The sequence below is a fragment of the Alligator mississippiensis genome, chromosome 9 (genome assembly GCF_030867095.1).
Source record: "Alligator mississippiensis isolate rAllMis1 chromosome 9, rAllMis1, whole genome shotgun sequence".
Taxonomy (NCBI): Eukaryota; Metazoa; Chordata; order Crocodylia; family Alligatoridae; genus Alligator; species Alligator mississippiensis.
Window position 1 is genome coordinate 58,804,963 of NC_081832.1, and position 19,626 is coordinate 58,824,588.

At 43.7% G+C, this 19,626-nt stretch overlaps 1 protein-coding gene across 5 annotated transcripts in view; it reads left to right on the forward strand.

Moving 5' to 3' along the window:
• The window catches only part of ATP10B (ATPase phospholipid transporting 10B (putative)), a 310,708-nt gene that overhangs the window by 228,318 nt on the left and 62,764 nt on the right, over positions 1–19,626 (forward strand). The window lies entirely within an intron of this gene.

Here is a 19,626-nt window from a genome sequence, read left to right on the forward strand (position 1 = left end):
TATGAATCTCAATGAAGCACAGTCTGAGAGACTTTTACACTTCTGTTGCCCAAACACAAAATCTCCTGCCCCATGCCACTCTTGTCTAGTACCATGCAGCCTAAGTACATGAAATGTGCATTAAGCATGAATCATCTTAGAACCATTTTAAAAGCAAGCACATCAATTGGAAGTCTTACACTGAGGAATGACCCTCTGATATCATGTGATAATATCATAATTTCAGCTCAGTATCAGAAAGTATTGACACAAAGCCACAACATTGTTTAATTTCAAAACGCTACTGTATGATTATCTTGAGAACCTATAATTTATGTAGCATAATATCTACACGCCTTCCTTGTGTCCTGTGTTCCTGGCTTTTAACACAAAGAAGAAGAGAAGCTCACAAATCCTGTCAGCTCAGTATTAACCCCCAGCCCCCCATTACCAGATGTGCTAATGAGACAAGATACAAGTAAAAATAGAATCTACAACTTCTACAAGAGCCTCACATCACTCTAGAAACTGAAGTTGAGTTTTGCTTATCTGTCGTCTTTCATACTGGAAGTGCATTACAAAACAAATAGATGGATAGTTAAAGATAGTTAACCACATTAGGCTGAAGTCAAACCAAAGGCAGAGAAGGCTAGAACCTTAGAGTGCCTGTACACGTGCAGGGAGGCTGCTCTGACACGCTGCAATTACAGCATGTCAGAACAGACTTGATTAATCAAGTCTGCTGAACTGTTGTAATTACCACACTCCAGCAGACTCCAGCATCATGTGTATCAGTGTCCCTATACTGAAAAATGGTCAACAAGCTTTAGTTAAAGTGCCTCCACTACCATTTTTCAGCGCGGGGACGCTGATATACATAAAGGTCCAGGAGTTTTAATTAGAGCAGCTATCAGAGCTGCTCTAAATAAAGCACCCGTCCCCTCCCCCCACCCTCACTCCTGGAGCATGTGTATAAAAGCCCTTAGACACCAAGGGCATTTTTACATGGGCTCCGGGTGGGCAGAGGGCACTTTAAATAGAGCTGCTGAGAGAGCCGCTCTAATTAAAGCACCCTCAGTACTCGTGTATCAGCATCCCCACTCTACAAAATGGTAGCGGGAACACTTGAACTAAAGCTTGTTGAACAAGCTTTAGTTAAAGTGGCCCCGCTACCATTTTGAAGCATGGGGATTCCGATACATGAGACATGGAGGCTGGCTGGAGTGCGCTAATTAGCATATTCTAACAGGCTTGATTAATCAAGTCTGCTCCGAAGCACTGTAATTACAGTGTGTCAGAGTGACCTCACATCTACAGGCACCCTAACTGGTTCAGAGAAACATGCACTTCCACTGTTGGCATATACTTGTTGGCTACTACAAATTCATTCTGCCATTCTCTGATGTCTGCACAGGAGCAACCTAAATTCTCTGGAATTTTTGGACCAACTTGAACAACAATGTTGGCTGCAATATACTTCATTTTCTATGAGCTATATGCACTTTTGGAGCTTGTAGCAATTTGTGAATTTGGCCTTAAATGAGGTCTAACTGAGGCCTGAACTCAAACAACCACTTGAAACCAGAGTTACTGGTGTTGTGAAGAAATAATTGAGAATTGAATTCATACTGTGGAGAGCATGCTGCCTGTGTAGTAAAGGAATAAGCCACCCACTGAGCTGACTAAACTTAAAAGAACAAAGTCAGATTCTCATTGCTTATATTAGCTAGGTCCAAGCCACAGCACTGGAAATCCAAGAACAGCAAGTTAGCAATTCTTACTGCCAGCCAAGACACATCACTGCAGTAATGATTCCTAGCTTCTTTCCTGGAAAACTTTCCATAGCATTATTAATGCCACCACCTGTGTGTGTATTGCTTTATCAACAACTTCTTCTAGATCTATCAGCTCACTATACCAACACATTTAAAACTGCTTGTCAGAAAATGTATGCCATAGTTGAATAGACTGCAACAGCAAACTAATGACTAAAGACAAGGGGCAAATACGAGGCTATGATTCTGATTTGAAGTGGTAACATCTATAACATCATGGCACTAGTTGGATGGAGAAGGCAGAAAGTGTCTGAAACAATGGATAAACAGCACATTTAAATGTTATGAAACCAGTGGGCCACCATCGGTTGACCTCAGAATGGTGCTTGGGGATGGAAGGATGTGATTGGGTCACAGAAGTGGTTTGGTCTAAGCTTCGCAGTAGCTTCATAGGTCAATATGAACACTTGGAAGCTAATGAAGAATCTGATTAGCAATCATTAAGTACCTGAGCTTGAAGTGGAATTATGTGATCATTCCATCTGCTGCCAGACAGAATCCTAGCAGCATCATTTTACTCTAGATAATCATAATCATCATCATAATAATAAAAACCTGGAATCAAAACTGTAAGACTGTCCAATGAATTGATGCGCAACTTAAAAAATGAATCTAAAATTACTCAACAGTAATTTTTAATGAACAAGCAGTCAAAAATGCTCTTCATTATTTTTACAATTGATCTAGCTTATGATTTCAAAATGGCTTGTGATTAAAAAAAGAGGGCCATAAAATATATTCAAGTACACTGTACCCAGGTAGGGGCCCCTTTTAAATTAAGTGTAAAGGTGGAATTATATAAATTGAAAATGGTACCTTTTAGCATTGAGAAAAATGTCCATGGTAAGAGGTAATAGCTCATATTGGCATGTAAAAATTTAAGAACTGTTTTTAGCATTAAAGAACATTCAGTTCCTGGACCATAGGATTACTTTAAAGATAGTTTTTTAGATTCAGTAACATTTCACTTCTTTCTAATATATTGTGACTTCTTTTTAAACTACTGTCTTACCATGAACCTTTTGCAGGGATCACTTGTTCCCAGCTGACTTCCTGCCTATGGTGGGGGGGGCTGGACTCAATGATCTCATGAGGTCCCTTCCAGCACCTAATGTCTATGAAATCTATGAAGTATCAGGATTAACTTTGTATGATGAACATATGTAACCATTTACTAATGAGGATTTAGCTGCATGAATTACAAATGAACAGAACTTTTCACCTCTAGGTCAAAGAATATTGTGACTGAAAAGCTGTTACAGACTGACCTCTGTGAAATGAATATTTATTCATTCTACAACTGTTCCTTGTAGACTTGTCCATATCGCAAAATCCCCCTCACAGGCTATAGTAATTGGCACCTTGATGACATGAGAGAAGCCAGTGGCCAGTCATCATGGAGACCTTGCAGTGGTCTCCTCCTCAGAAGTGGCTCAGCATGTTGGAGCTGTGGACAGCTTGCATTGTAATGTGTTCTGTGAATAGACCTTACTGTCTAATACTTTTCACGGCTGCTAAACTCAGTCCCAAAGTTGCAAGGTAGCTCTTCCTAACTTTGGGATCCTGATCCCAAGGCAAACTTGAAAATGTCTTCTAAAGCTCTTCACATATGTCATCTTTTTATCTTATAAATGTCCTGCCTAATATATAGCATTGAGGAATGTATCGAGGAATACAGACATGATGACAGCTAGGTGAGAACATTTCTAGACTATGCTTCCTGATACAATTTTAAAATGTAACATATCATCCGGTCTATACACATTAAATGTAAATGCCTGCTTCGGTCTATAGGTGGCTCAGTGAATTTTTCTAGATGCTTCTTTGTATAGCATGTTGGTCAGAGAGAGAACAAGGAAAAGGCTTTCTTTGTTTAAAATACTGCAGAGGATTTTGGGATGGGAGTCTGAAAGATTCAAGAGTGATATCAACACATGAGAAACAAGTGAGTGGCTTTTTAAAAGCAACTTGTAGCTGATTTGGGAGTTGCAAATAGTAAATTGTCAAGGATCTTCCACTTAAGGGGATTTAGCTATATGACTATTAATCTCAATAGGAGTCACAGATAGCCACACTGAGACATGCACACAAAGATCTAATTTTGATTTGTCTCCCCTTAGACAAAGCAATTATTTTTTGCTTAATATCTAATTTCTTATTTTTATCTTCCTCTTTGTCCCAGTTGTGGTTTTGAAATTCAGTCTTGTTTGAAACCAAAGAATGTAATAGCCTTATTGACACAGTGTAAATCATTTATTCATGTCCTCATAACTTATGCAGTTTCCAAATACACTTCTTTATGGTCCTTTGTTCTCAGTTGTAAATCAGAATTGTTGAGCCCAGCCCTCAAGTCAGAGAAGACATAGATGCTGCCGGGCTCTGGAGCCACTTCTTAAGTGTGAATACAGCACTTGTAAAAGGTGCCAGATTGATATGGCTGAAAGTCTGAGAAGCAGGAGCAGCAAGGACTCAGGCCATAGTCACTTGCTGTCAGCTATTTGACTGGTGGGGGGTGTTGCAGTATCTTAGAACAAAAAATCAAGGGTTTGTAAGCATTAGAGACAGGTCAAACAGAAGGCTGGAGGAAGAATAATAGTGCAGGGACTCCAAAATTCTGATAGACCAAACCCATTTTTTCTTTAATCAACAGCCTTTTTTTCTCTAAACCTTTGTTTTCCAACATGAACTCCCACCTGCATTTCTCTTCTCTCTAGTGTCACCCACCTTTTCCCCAGCTCTAGCATCCTTTCCTCCTTTCTTACATTGTATCACATCTACCTTATTCTAAGGCTCTGACACTATAAGCAGCAGTGCAGGTCTCAAGTCCTCCACCTGTCAGAAAGCACCTGGTATTGTTTTCTTTATTGTATCAATCAGTTTGTCTTTTATTTGTTCCTTGTCAGAACTGCTTAAATTTATGAAGTTATTTTGTATGTTTAGCAACACAGGAGCTGGGGATTGTACTGTGAGCTTTAATCAGTGAATAGAAAATGGGCACTGCTCCCAGCTACATCAGTTGCTAAAAGGAAACAGGTCCTTTCAATGGGTCTTATGTGGCAGCTAGGGTCATGTTGCTGGTAAGTGTGGGAGGTTAGTTGTGGAGTATTCCTTTCTCCCATTGGTAATTTGTGTTGTAAAAACCTGTTGATCTCACTGCTCCAGATGTCTAAGGGGTAGCACTATAACATGGCTCTTTCAGATAATAGTCTTTTATACAGAGAAAACGTGTTTATTTAACAGATCACATTTTCTATGGAAGACACGGATACTGTGTTGATCTGCAAACTTGGGAATCGGGACCTCCAGACTTCTACTCTTAACTCTGAAAACGACTCGGTGTCCCAGAGTGGATCATTTGGCCTCCTTGCCTCAGTTCCCCTCCCCCCCAATAAATGTATAATTAAGACTTAATTAGTGTTTTTAAACCACTTTGAAAATGAAAGGTGCTATACACTGTAAATGCTTTAATCAGATTGCAATTAAGGCACAACTCTCTTAACAAGTTTGTTTTGTAATTACACAAAGAACTTCCTGGGATTTTCATGTTTCATTGAAAATAAATAATTGCATTCCCCTTTCCGGTTATTTTTGTTTGCCTAAGATATTTTATTTTGTCCAGTCTAGATGTCAGTCAGCTGTGTGAAGTTTTCTTATGGGGCTTAGAAAGCAAAGTAAATGGAAGGGAAGAATTTGGTTCATTCTGAAATTGAGTAGAGGGTGGGAGAAAAAAGAGACAGGACTGCATTGCAGCAATCCTTTACAAACATGTGGCACACCACCCACTGTGCCCGTGTGACTTGAAAAGGCTATGACACCTCACATGCTTATTGTAGACTGCCTCTACCCTCTTATTTTGTTGTCCTATGCAAGCTGATGCTAAAGATTTACCAGAAAGGTGCTTGACACTGGTAGTGTTAAGGATCATTCTGCATTTGTGTCATAATGCCTGTCTTCACTTTATAAAGCACTTAGCCCACAACTTCTTACATACGCTTCAAGCAGAAATGTAGCTGAGTTGGAACATTTTTTTCAACTAACGCTAAACATCAGATTAAAATAGAAGTGATTTTTTAGGTGTGGGCTCTCTGCTCACTGTTGTTGAGCTAAATGAGCAAGGAAATATTTCCTGGCAACCAGCTTCACAGATGGGAGAGATTTCTGAAAACATTTGTATTCATGGAAGAGTAGCTCAGGACACATTCTGGCAGGTCCCTGTGTGAATGTGCATATGGAGTGGGGGATGAATTTGAAAGGGACCACTCTTTGGGCAAGAGATGGCTACTGTTGTGGGTCTCAAGCTTGCCAAGACTCAAACGCTGGTGCCAGTTTAAAATAGGTCTATAAAGTACCTTTTCCAGCCCTTTGGATCCTGAACTATGCATCAAAGAGATGAATATCCTAGGGCCACTAGGACCCATGTGATACTTATCTTCCTGCAGCCATGTGTCCTTTGGCTGGCTTCATCCCCATCCTGCCCTTTCTGTCCTTTCCCTACCTCCACCCCCTATCTGTAATGGGTTTATTGGCCCCTTTAAAAAAGGAGTTGGTAAATATCACCCAGGGGTCATTAAGATTCAGCAGCAACCTGGGCAAATAGGCAATTAAGCAGAGGCCCAGCCCACAGGAGTGGCAGTGGTAAAATAAGAACCCAGTCAGTTGAGAGGGCACCCGAGTTGGGAAGAGTTCCAGGCTTGGGACTTGAAAACCAAGCTGAATAATCCAGCCAATTTAGAAGAGAAGCCGTAGAGGAAGAGGTGCAGATCTCATTTTGTTGACATCATCATCTAACAAATCCCTTCCAAACAGAACCTAACCAAAAGGATTTAAAGAAAAAAAGAAAAAAAAAGAAAGAATTGCAGAACTAATATGACATTGGTCACATCATGTTGTTCACTTTGTTAGTACACTTTGTCTTGTCAATTTAGATTATTACCTCTTTGAGATGTAGGCAATTATTTCACTGCCTTAATAACTCATGAGCAGTCTACAGATGTGTAGTTTCAAACAGAGCTGGGTTTCTTTCTCAGTTGGTTCCCAGGCATAGCCATAATAAACATACCACATCATACTATTAAAATGACCTAGGAGCCTACCACACCCTAAGGTGTCCATGCTGGAAATCTACCATGTCAGGCAGCAACACATAAAAAAAATGTTGTACTGTACTTAAGCTACTTCCAAAATCAAAGGCAAAGTAAGCATGTTTCTGTGGTGTTTTGGGTAAAAATAATTAGCACTGGTGAGTCAGTGCTAAATAATCTGTGTGCAGGGCTGGAGAAAGGGGGCTACACTGCTCCTAGATTAGCAGGTTGCCTGGGTGAAACAGAGCAGTATGTTCATAGTGCGTCATGATACAGTTTGCAGCATAGATGAGTCCTTTCTCTAGTGTCATATTCCAGTGCAAAGATATCACTGCCAAGGGTTGTGGTATCTCTGTTTTGTGGGATGCTAAAAGTATTTTTAAGTAGAAGGAACAAGCTTGGCATCAAGTCATTGCGAGGTTGTTCCACACATTGCAGGATGGTAAGAAAGAAGGCACATATTCAAAGGTGGGTAGAGGGGACAAAAGCAAGTATGGAACTTAGGATTCTTAGACAGTTTGATTTTAAGTAAAAACATTTAGTGGATGCCATAATGAGTTGAGATGCACATAGAGCTTTTACTGCAAGATGGTACATTGTGTTCCTTTTCAGATAAAAGCATCTAAGATAGCTGAAAATTGTGATGGATGTTGCATACACCATGATATCTGTCAATACTGGTGTGGGTTTACTGAGTTTCAGTGTTTAATATTAATCTTGCAGGATAAGGACTCTTATTATTGACAAAAGTCAGAAGTAATTATATGGTGCAATAGACTTGCAAATGGAGCAATTGTTTCAACTTCCAAGACTTGTCTCTTTTATTAATTCAGCACTTTCAGTGCTTTGGTATCTCATTAATAGTCAAAGCTTAAAATTAATGCTTAACACCAATGTTATATATTAATGTTTAACATCAATTCATTTCTAGCCCTTGACAGTTTAAGAGATGTTGGCCATTAAGATCAATTATTTCCAATTGTCATTTATATGCCTCTTTCCTCCCACTCAAATCTTGACTTGATTTTTAGTAGCCACTATCTCAAGAAATAGTACTAGCACTGGAGTGAGTACTTTGCCTCATCTGAAATATTGGGATTGAGGGCCTTATTAGATGTTATGCTGTAAACTGAACAAATGTTAAGTGGCTTAGTGTTGTTCAGCTTAGTGGAACAGGTGCATGGTAAGGCAAAAACCTGCTCTGACTGTCCTTCACCTGCACAGCTGTAATTTGCACCAGAGGCTTGGTAAACAGGAGCAGGACCCACTCACGGCTCCCACTGGGCAGAGAGTGGGCCCGCTACCATGTCTGTCTTAGTGAGACCAGAAAGATGTGAGAAAGCAGCTTTCCTGGAGCTTTTTGGTCTCACTGAAACTGCCACCATGGCTCCACATGGAGCAGGGCTGTCAGGGATTAAGTGTGGCAGCCCCATTACTTGCACAGAGCCGCTGTATCCATTTCAGTGAAATTGGAGAGACCCAGGGCTGCAGCCTCAGAGGCCTCTTGCTCTTTGCCCTCTTCTCTCTGGAGCTCATGCAGCACCCATCTCCTGCATCGCTGGTAATGGGAACAGAACTGCTCCAGGCTGTGGCAGGTGGCACCATGGCCACCAGGTGCTCCTGGGAAAAAAGGATTGAGCCTGTAGGAGTGCAGGTGGCCCCCAGCTGGCCAGCAGTGCACTGACTCAGCTCCAGAGAAAAAAGATTGGTCCCCTCAGAGCTCAGAGCATTCTGGGATACTGGAGGACTTGAACCTGGGCAGAATAGCTGTGGAAAGTGGCCACAAGGTAATGGAACAGGAACAAAATTAGGCGGATTGGAGATAATCCTACCCTAGAGTGTTATAACTCTAAACCAAATAATGGGTGCTTTAAGCTACTTGAAAAGGGTTTAAAGTGCAGCAAGTCCAAGGGTTAAGACTCCAGAAGCCACCTAAAATTACTATGTAACAAGGCCCTCAGGGTCTAAAATATTCTGAAGTATTCATTTGTAGTTCTTGGTCTTAATGAGAATATACTTGCTGTCAGTATCAGACTGGAATTGAAGTGGGCTTTTGGGAAGCAGCAGTCATGTAAGTAGATTGACTTATGAAGTTTAGTTGCCCCTTTTTCCATTATTTCTTTCCATTAAATATTAGCTGTGTGGAATTTAAGCAGTTTTAGAATTCTTTGAATCAAAATATGCATGGCCTCAATTCTGAATTCTGCAATGATTTTTTCATGGTAGAGTTGGGAATAGAATCATAGGACCTGGTTGAAACATTGGCCAGGAAGTGGAGTTTCTGAAAGTATTCACAGATTCAGTCCAAATTTGGTGAATCATTTCAAATGCAAAAGTTTCCAAGAAAGCTTTCAAAACATTGAAACATTTATTTTGACATTATAAAAAAACTTTGTTCTGCTGTGACACTTTAAGTTTTAAATTCAACCACAAGGGGAAAAGTTTAAAATAAAGGAGTTAAATAACACAAAACTGAAACAAACTGTATTTTCAAAGAGATATTAATGTGAAAGTATTTGATTTTATTGCTATTGTTCCAAAACCCCAACATTTCCATCCCAGAATGATTTTTTTTTGTCTGATTCTTTCAGGGTAGTCACCGAACCAAAAAACTCCAATATTTGGCCAGCTTTAGTCTTGATCAAGGTTATAGTCTGCAGGCTAGATCCTGCCCATGGAGCTGTGATGTGTTCTGCAGAGCTCACAGGAGACGAAGAATTTGGTGGTAGTGCCACTAAATTCCAGGGCACCAAGCCCCTTTGGTGATGCATGTCAGTGGCAGGGTGGGGGGTAAGTGACAGCTGTATTAACACCCATGGTCACCACCTCCACTTTCCTCAATTCTGCCACCATGTCCTGATCCAGCTCAGGCATCAGGGTGTGTGTGACACCCGTGGTCTAGACTCCAAATGTTATGCTGATGCTAGAGGTCAGATCTCTGCTCTCAAGGCCCTGAACCCTAGTTAACCAAAAAGCTGGGTGTTGTCCTGGCTGTTGCTTTGTGACTTAGTGTGAAGGCTGAGATGATGGTGTGTTACAAAAGATGTGTTAATGTTTTTTCAGTAACTTGAACTGGTTGAAATAGGACCATGCTTAGGAGCCTAGAACTAAATGCTGGAGCAGCCTGAGATAAAACATTACTGAAATCCTCAGAGGAAGATTAGAGGAATTATATTATCCATGTGGCTCTGTGGTATTTTGTAGCAGTGCAGAATTCTTTCTGGCCAAAGAAACAACATTGGATTGATGCCAGATAGGATGGTAAATGGTTTTAATAGGAGAGAGTAAAGCCAATGTGATGGCTTTTGAAAATCCCACCCTATAAAATGATCAAACAGACGAACATCTTATAATGTGCTGGAACACTGCAATTCTGTATTACTGAACAAGATGTTAGAGCTGGCAGTTTATGAAGGAGCTACTATTCTTTTGGGATTAAAAAGTCAGAGCTTTCCCAAGTCAACAAGACCATAGGCTAGCATTGTTAAGGTACACCTCTTTCTGTGGCTAACAAGCACACAGGGGAGAGATGTGGTCAACATCCTACCCAGCTCCCCTTGACTGTTCAGCCCAAAAGATCAGCTGGGTTGATTAGTAGGGCTGTATGAAGCTTCGGTAGCTGATTCAATTTGGAGGAGATTCAGCCCAATTCGGGGATCAAATCTCCAAATCCAAATTGAATCATGAGACCAATTAAAAGATCTGAATCAATTTGAAGCATCTGAATCAATTTGGAAAAGCTTTGGCCTCTTCAGAGATTCGGCCATAGACTAAACAGGCAGCTGCCAGCTGCCAGATCTGTTGGGGTTGAGGGCAGGTAAGGGGAGTGGGGGAGGGAGGGATTGGGACTGGGACAAGCTGCCCAGCCAGGGCAGGGGGCTTACTACTTTGGGAGGGCAGTGGGTGGGGAGGGGTGCAGGATGCAGGTATGGCAGCACTGGGAGTGGGGCCTATCCTCTGCTGCTGCCCGGAGTGAGCCACCCCTTGCCCTGCCAGCTGCGCAAGGGGCAACAGGGCATAGCCCCCACAGCTCCCCCCACCAGGTCAGAGGCAGGCACAGCCAGAGGACCCATGGGAGAAGCCCCCATGGCTGCCCTGCCTGGCCCCATTCTCCGCCTGGCCCAGCCTCCCGGCACTTAAAAAAAAAAATCCCCACACTCACTGGCTCTCGCAGTGCCTTTGGGGCCTCTGAGAGCTCATGGAAGAACCCCCCCCTGTGCAGTGTAGGGCAGTGGAGGGCAGTGGGGATCACCCCCTGCCTGGCACCCACGTGGCAGCTGCCCTATGGCACGGGTGCAGCATGGCTCGGCAGGATGCTGTGCACTGTCTGGGAGCTGGGAACACTGGGGCAGGAAGCGAACCCAGAAAAAAAGCGTACAGCTATATTTTGAATGATGCAGGTTATAGATCTGGATAATTGGAAAGTGTAGCTGAGAAAGCAGTGAGCATCTGTCAGATTAGCCCCTTGGCCACTATGAGAAAAGGTAGAATGTCTCAAACAGAGGTCCGAGACCTGTTTCAAATTCTCCAAATTTGCTAATGATGCAGACAGTCTTTAATGAAGGGCTGTGCTGCTGATAGAGAGTACAGAAGGTGATAAATGACACTGGTAGGTAATTTAAAAATTGAAATCACCACTAACACCATTTACCAAGAAGCTAGTCCAATATCATGAGCATTTTCTCCATTGTAGGTTGAGACATAAGGTGATTCACCAAAGACATGATAAAAATTACTCTTCCTTTACAAGGGCTTAAAGGAACTGTGTCACTACTGTCTACTCAGGCTTTCCAATGACTATTTAAGACCCATTGCAACATTCTTTAGTCACTCAAGTTTTCCCCAGTAACAGTGGGTGAAGGCAAACTGAGCAGCAGAGAGAATGAAAGGAAAAGAGAAAATATATCCCATTAGTAACAGATGGCTAGAAGAAAACAGGGTGCAAAGACATGACTGCTTAACTATGAGGGCAATGTGAATGTCAAAAGTGAGAGACAGATCATTTTGGGCTTATCAGTGAATAAATATTCAAATACAAGGTTAATAGGGAACAATTCTTAAATTAATACTGAGCGTACTGCTCCAGGATAAAAGAAATGGTACAGATTAGAAAAGCCAACAAAATTGTTGAGGACTGCGCGGTTGTTATGGAAGTTGTTACTGATAAAGCAAGTACTAAATGTCTGCACAGTAACAGCCATTACTGTGCAGTCCCAGCAGTGCACAGGTCATTTCCGACCCTACTGAGCAGCAGCAGCAGCGTCATGGTTCATGCCCACTGATGCTATGTCACCGTAGCGACAAGCTACATTACCATAACCCATCAGTATGGCAACGTAGTGTCTTGTGTAGATGCACCCAGAGGCACTAGCAACACAGGAGATGATTCGGACTGGGAGTGAGGCCAGAGAAGTAAATGAGAGTACAGAATAGGTAAGGCTGGAGTAAAACTATAGCAAATTGTAGGGGTTGTCTCTCTATTCAAAGGGGGTAGGTGAGTAACCTACAAGTCACACGCCAAGTAAAATCCAGTGGTTACTTTTATTGCGAGAACAGAAACAAATCATCAACACATTTCAGATAATCTTATGACAAGCCTAAGAATTGCAAGTGCGTCGGGCTGGAGGAAAGGCATTCCACACTCTCTTCCGTTGTTATTACCTGATGGGTCTCGGGAACCCCACCCTGCGTCTAGGAACCACCTTTTCAATGGCCATCACCCTCTGGTGAGGGCCATCTATCACACAATGACTCAGGACACATTAGTCCTCCCACTTCCCATTCTGATTGAACCCATGGCCCGTCCTTTGGCCTAGGGAAGGACTGGTTCTCACCTGGGGGCAAGGCAACACAGTGTTAGTAGGAACCCCCACTAATAAATATTGGGTCCCGGCTAACCAAACAGCTGTTTTTCAGGAGTCACCATGAGGGTCGGAGTGCTGCTACTACTGATGGTAGGACTGATCCAGATTGTGAGTGAGGCATTGTACTCAGATCAGTGGACCCGACTCGCAAAAACCGGAGGTTATTGGAGATCGGGCACCCAGATGCAACCATTAAAGGCTACATAGTCCAATGTTTCATGCCCCCCCATGGCCCGTCAAAGATACGTGTCTGAATTGTTCCTGCTTCAGCTTTGGAATTCCAGCGTTCGCCCAGATTACGATAACTGGGAACAGATCTGGCAACCATCTGTTACCATTTGGAGCCCTTATAGAGCATACTGGTGTGTATGGATCAACACTACAAACACCAAAGGACCTCAGTTATGGGGAAACACCCATCGTGGGGTGCATGCATCCGACCCTTGTAAGAACAGTACATTTCAGTATAAAGTGGTGGTAGCCCCAGGAACTAATTGGTCTTTGTTGGCCCATGATGATAAATAGATCACTGAAATTGAAGAATTTCAACCCACCAGAGCAGAAGCTGCCCGTGACTTTGTTGAAAGCCACTATGAACATACTGTTCATGACAGACTACGAGTGGACTTTGTAGTAGTGTTTTCTAGAACTGCGGAGGCAATAGCAGATTGTGCACCTGGAGGGTGTCCCATCCCGACAGAAGTATGGGATGTTCTGTGTGGAGACAGGCATGAAGTGGAGAACTTAGCTGATGAGCAAAAATAAAGACTAAAGAACGGAGGGGCTATCTCCTTTTAGATTTTGGTGGGTCCCACCTATCCCGAAAAGATTCCCACCATCTTGGGGACTAGGGTCCTGGAAACTTTTGTAGTATTCCCTTCAGTGTTCCTGAAAAAGTTCGTAATTCTACAATGAGAGGTCAATGTTACCTGAGTGCACCCCTGGTGCAGCAGATGGGCAGGACCGATCCTCTCTGCTTGGCAAAAGGACTCCAGTCTGCATCAAATGTGCACCCTCTGGGTGCACAATCTGCTATTGTGACGTGGAAGATACTAAGAAGGAGATACAGGTTGAAATGGAGAAGGGAGTAAAGCCACGCTTCATATGCCTTACCCCTTGACACCTGAGGCCGAGCAAGGGGTGAGTAAAATGCTGCAAGAGTTGTTACAGACAGTCCTTCCTTTTAGTTTCCATCTTTCTAATTCTGAGTAGAGTAAAAGTACGGGATCAGTGAATGATGTGGGAAGTGGTAGGGACAGTCCACAGCCTTGCAGAGTCCACGTGCTAAAGGACACAAATTGGCAGTTGCATTGGTGGCAAGGAGGATCTGTCCCTCCCTTCTCACAACCCTCTTCCAAGAAGGGTTTGCTCAGAGAGCCCTCCTGGGGAAATCGTTATTACTCCAGAAATAAAGTATGCTTCTTTTTTAGAATGGATTTAGCTCTTCTCTTCAATCACAACACAGACCTACTATTTATATGAACCTTATCCTAGACAGTTCTAGTTGAAAACATATTTAGAGTTCTGATTAACATCTGTCCTCTACTTTTATTAGAGGTAATTGTTTCTACTGTTAGACCCCCTCCATGGTAAACGCTTATATGCACCATAGCTATTAGCTAAGCCAAGTGTAGGAGCTGAATCTGCCATCTGGTTCATCAGTTTATTCCCTTGACAAACAGTAAGACTGGAGATAGGTCTGGTAACAAGGAGAGGAGACAGGCCTCAGGAAAAAGCTGATACAATGACGAGTTTCACACACACCCAAAGGGAATGTGTATGGAATAGTAAGAAGGAAAGCAGGCAACTGAGTAAGAGACAGCCAGAGGCAGCAGACAGTATGCCTGACAGTGAGAGAAGCAACCCCACATCTCTCAGGGCCCCAAATCAGAATCTTTAATTACTATGCAGATCTTCTGTCAGAAAAAGAAGCTTCCTTCTCTTGAACCATGGAGTGAGAATCTGTTGGATAGTTTTTATTGAATTTATTAGACTTCAAAACTAACCATATTGTTTTTCTTTCTGCTGCAAGGCTATAACTTGCCTTTCTTTTTATTTTGTTTCTGTGGATTCAAAAGCCACAAGGTTTTCTTCACCATCAGAGTTCTAACAAAGGTCTTAAAAGTTGCATTTCTTTGCTTATTTTCAATAGAACAGGTCTCCACAACTGTGTGTGTCAAATTTGTGTGGATGGGCTTAGCCTAAGGTTTGTAATAAGCTTCCAAACATACCTGAGAGAGTTGAAATATAACTACAGCTGAGAATTCAGTCTGACTTGTTTCAGCATCTGTATTTTGGGTGTTGGAAAGCACCAGGGAAATAACCTCCCTGTCTAAAATAATCATAAAATCATAGAAAGTTAGGGTTGGAAAAGACCACAGGAGTTCATCTATTCCAAACCCCTGCTCAAAGGAGACAGACCATCACCAACTAGATCATCCCAGCCAAAGCTTTCTCTAGCCAGGTCTTAAAAACCTCCAAGGATGGAGCTTCTACCACCTTTCTAGGTAGCCTGTTCCAGTATTTACTACCCTCCTAGTGAGAAAATTCTTCCTAATATCCAACCAAACTTCCCTTGCTGCAACTTGAGACCATTGCTCCTTGTTCTGTCATCTGCCACCAAGAACAATATAGCTCCATCCTCTTTGGAACAACCCTTTAGGTAGTTGAAGGTTACTATTAAATCCCCTCTTTCTTCTCTTCTCTAGACTAAATAAGCCCAGTTCCCTCAGCCTCTCCTCACAAGTCATGTCCTCCAGCCCCCTCACCATTTCTGTTGCCCTCCACTGGACTCTCTCCAATTTGTCCACATCCTTTCTGTAGCAGGTGGGGCAAAAATGAACACAGTACTCCAGGTGCTGAATAAAGGGAAAAAATCACTTTCCTTGACCTACTGGCAACACTCCTACCAGTGTAGCCCACTATGCCATTAGCTTTCTTGGTAACAAGGACACACTGCCAACTCATGTTCAGCTTATTGTCCATTGTAACACCCGGGTCCTTTTCTGCAGAGCTGCTTCCCCGCCATAAATTCATAGATTCATAGATGTTAGGGTCGGAAGGGACCTCAATAGATCATTGAGTCCGACCCCCTGCATAAGCAGGAAAGAGTGCTGGGTCTAGATGACCCCAGCTAGATGCTCATCTAACCTCCTCTTGAAGACCCCCAGGGTAGGGGAGAGCACCACCTCCCTTGGGAGCCCGTTCCAGACCTTGGCCACTTGAACTGTGAAGAAGTTCTTCCTAATGTCCAATCTAAATCTGCTCTCTGCTAGCTTGTGGCCATTATTTCTTGTAACCCCCGGGGGCGCCTTGGTGAATAAATACTCACCAATTCCTGTCTGTGCCCCTGTGATGAACTTATAGGCGGCCACAAGGTCGCCTCTCAACCTTCTCTTGCGGAGGCTGAAAAGGTCCAGTTTCTCTAGTCTCTCCTCGTAGAGCTTGGTCTGCAGGCCCTTAACCATATGAGTGTCCCTTCTCTGGACCCTCTCCAGGTTGTCCACATCCCTCTTGATTTGCGGTTCCCAGAATTGCACGCAGTACTCCAAGTGCGGTCTGACCAGCGCCTGATAGAGGGGAAGTATCACCTCCTTGGACCTATTCGTCATGCATCTGCTGATGCACGATAAAGTGCCATTGGCTTTTTTGATGGCTTCGTCACACTGCCGACTCATGTTCATCTTGGAGTCCACTAGGACTCCAAGATCCCTTTCCACCTCTGTGCCACCCAGCAGGTCATTCCCTAGGCTGTAGGTGTGCTGGATATTTTTCCTCCCTAGGTGCAGCACTTTGCATTTCTCCTTGTTGAATTGCATTCTGTTGTTTTCTGCCCACTTGTCCAACCTGTCCAGATCTGCTTGCAGCTGTTCCCTGCCCTCCGGCGTGTCCACATCTCCCCATAGCCAGTCAGTCCCCAGCCTGTACCAGTGCATGGGATTCTTCCATCCTAAGTGCAGGACTTTGCACTTGTCCCTGTTGAACCTCATGAGATTCCTTTTGTCCCAAATCCTCCAATCTATCTAGGTCACGCTGAATCCCAGCCCTACCCTCCAGCATATCTACTACTTCCCCCAGCTTGGTGTCATCTGCAAACTTGCTGAGGGTGCACTGTATGTCATCTTTCAGGTTGTTAATGAAGATATTGAACAAAACCAGCCCCAGGATGACCCCTGGGGCACTCCACTTGATACCAGCTGCCAACTAGACATCAAGCCATTGATTACTACTCTCTGAGCCCAATGCTGCAGCCAGTTTTCTATCTACCTTACAGTCCATTCATCCAGCCCATACTTCCTTAGTTTGCCTGTGAGAATGTTGAGGGAGACCGTATCAAAAGCCTTGCTAAAAAGCAACGTACACCACATCTACCGGTCTCCCCGCATCCACAGAGCCAGTCATCTCATCATAGAAGGTAATCAGGTGGGTCAGGCATGACTTGCTTCTGGTGAATCCATGCTGACTGTTTCTAATCACGTTTTTTCCTCCAAGTGCTTAGTAATGGATTCCTTGAGGATCTGCTCCATGGTTTTTCCAGGGATTGAGGTGAGGCTGACTGGTGTGTAGTTCCCTGGATCCTCCTTTTTTTGCTTTCTTAAATATGGGCACTATGTTTGGCCTGTTCTGGGACCTCTCCTGATCATCATGAGTTTTCAAAGATGATGGCCAGTGGCCCTGGAATCAATCAGCCATCCTCAGGTACATCCCATCCAGCCCCATGGACTTGCACATGTCCAGCTTTTCTAAAAAGTCCGTAATCTGTTCTTTTACCACTGTTGGCTGCTCATCTCCTCCCCAAGCTGTGCTGCCAGGTGCAGTAGTCTAGGAGCTGGCCTTGCCTGTGAAGACTGAGGCAAAAAAGGCATTAGCGTTTTCTGCATCCTCTGTCACAAAGTTGCCTCCTCCATTCAGTAAGGGACCCACACTTTCCCTGATCCTCCTCTTGCTACCAACATACTTGTAGAAATCCTTCTTGTAACCCCTCATATCCCTTGCTAGCTGCAATTCCAATTCTGCTTTGGCCTTCCTGACTTCATCTCTGCATGCCCAAGCAATGCTCTTATATTCTTTCCTAGTTATTTGTCCAACTTTTCACTTCTTATAAGCTTCCTTCTTGTGATTTAGTTTACTGAAGAGTTCCCTGCTAAGCCAAACTGGTCTTCTGCCATACTTGCTAGTCTTCCTGCACATCCGGATGGTTTGTTCCTGCACTCTCAGTAAAGCTCCTTTAAAGTACAACCAGCTCTCCTGGACTCCTCTCCCCCTCAGTCTGGCTTCCCAGGGGATCCTGCCCATGGTTTCCCTGAGTGAATCGAAGTCTGCTTTTCTGAAGTCCCAGGTCATTACTCTTCTTCTCTCCATCCTTTCTTTCCTCAGGATCCTGAACTCAATCTATCTCGTGGTCACTGCTGCCCAAGTTTCCATCCAATACTACATTCCCCACCAATTCATCTCTGTTTGTAAGCAGCAGGTCAAGAACAGCATGGCCCCTCGTTGGTAGGCCTGTGTGAGTAGGCAGCTATTTGATCCGGCTTGGATCTGGCTGCTTTGGATGTCAGCAATCCGATCCAGAGCTCCAGACCAGGTTCCCACTTTGATCCGGCCAAAGCGGCTCTGAAGCTTTGGAGCCACCTCGGAGCTGCCTCGGAGATCTGGCCATAGGGTATAATGGGGAATCAATGAAATATCTATAACTTTTTTGTTGTTTGTCTGATTTGGATGAAAATTGCAGAGATTTCATGCTCCTCTGCTCGGAGCATGAAGCTTGCCAAGTTTCAAGAAGATCAGTGCAGGGGTTTGGGGGGAACAGCACCTCAAGCTGCTGACAGGCAAAACTCATGACACAGGTGACCCTGTGTGTGTTAAGGTGCAGCGGAGTGAAAACTGCAGGGGTGGTGGCCTCTGCTCAGGCCACGATGCCTGCCAGCTGTCAAGGAGATAGATGCAGGGCTTCTGGGTTCTGGGGCCCTGCACCTCTAGCTGCTGACAGGCAAAACTCATGACATGGGTGCTTGTTCCTATAAGCCACAGTTTCCACAGCATCAAACCTGGACCTGAGTGGAAGCCTCGACGGTAAGCAGTCCTGCCTGGACAGAAACCTTATAGGTGCAGGCAGAGGCAGTGGCTCTGGAATTGCAACGTTGTCCAACCATTTCCCTGGGTCTCTTATCCTGCCTTCTCTCTCTCACTGCTCTTCTTCCAAGCACATCTTCCCTAGCAAATTCATCTAAAAGCTGACCTGTTGCTCATTGGCCCCAAAGGTTTCCTTTTTTTTCCCTGCTTCCTCAAGCCAGGCTTGCCACTCAAAAATAAAAAGGGGGGGGGGCACAAACTGGCCTTCTAACTGCCTACAAACTGCTTACCCTGTTTGCAGCCCCTGTTCACTGGGTCCCTGCTCACTGGGGCCATTTGTAAACATGCTTGCACCGCAGTGTCAGATACTTTTAAAAGTACCCAGTGCTGCGGCGCATGCAGTTACGTAAACAGCAAAATGCGTGTTAGCGCTGAGAAAATGGCATTGGCGCATTTTTTAACTAAAACACCTCAAAGGTCTGTAGTTTAAAAGCTTACCGCCACCATTTTCTGTGCACTGACATGCATTTAGCCATTCATACAACTGCACGCAACACAGCACAGTGCGCGTCAGCTCACATGCAGAGCAGACTTGATTAATCGAGTCTGCTCCAACCTGCCCGATCTCCAGCATGTTGTGGGATGAAAAGGTATGTGTATAAATGCCCTGGGTGCTTTTAGTGGAATATATGACATTCTCAGTAGAGAAGTTCCAGTCAGTTCATCCCTAAGGTTTCAACCTTCAAAGGAAATGTACGGATGCTTTCCATATTATTGCTTTAAATCTTAATATTT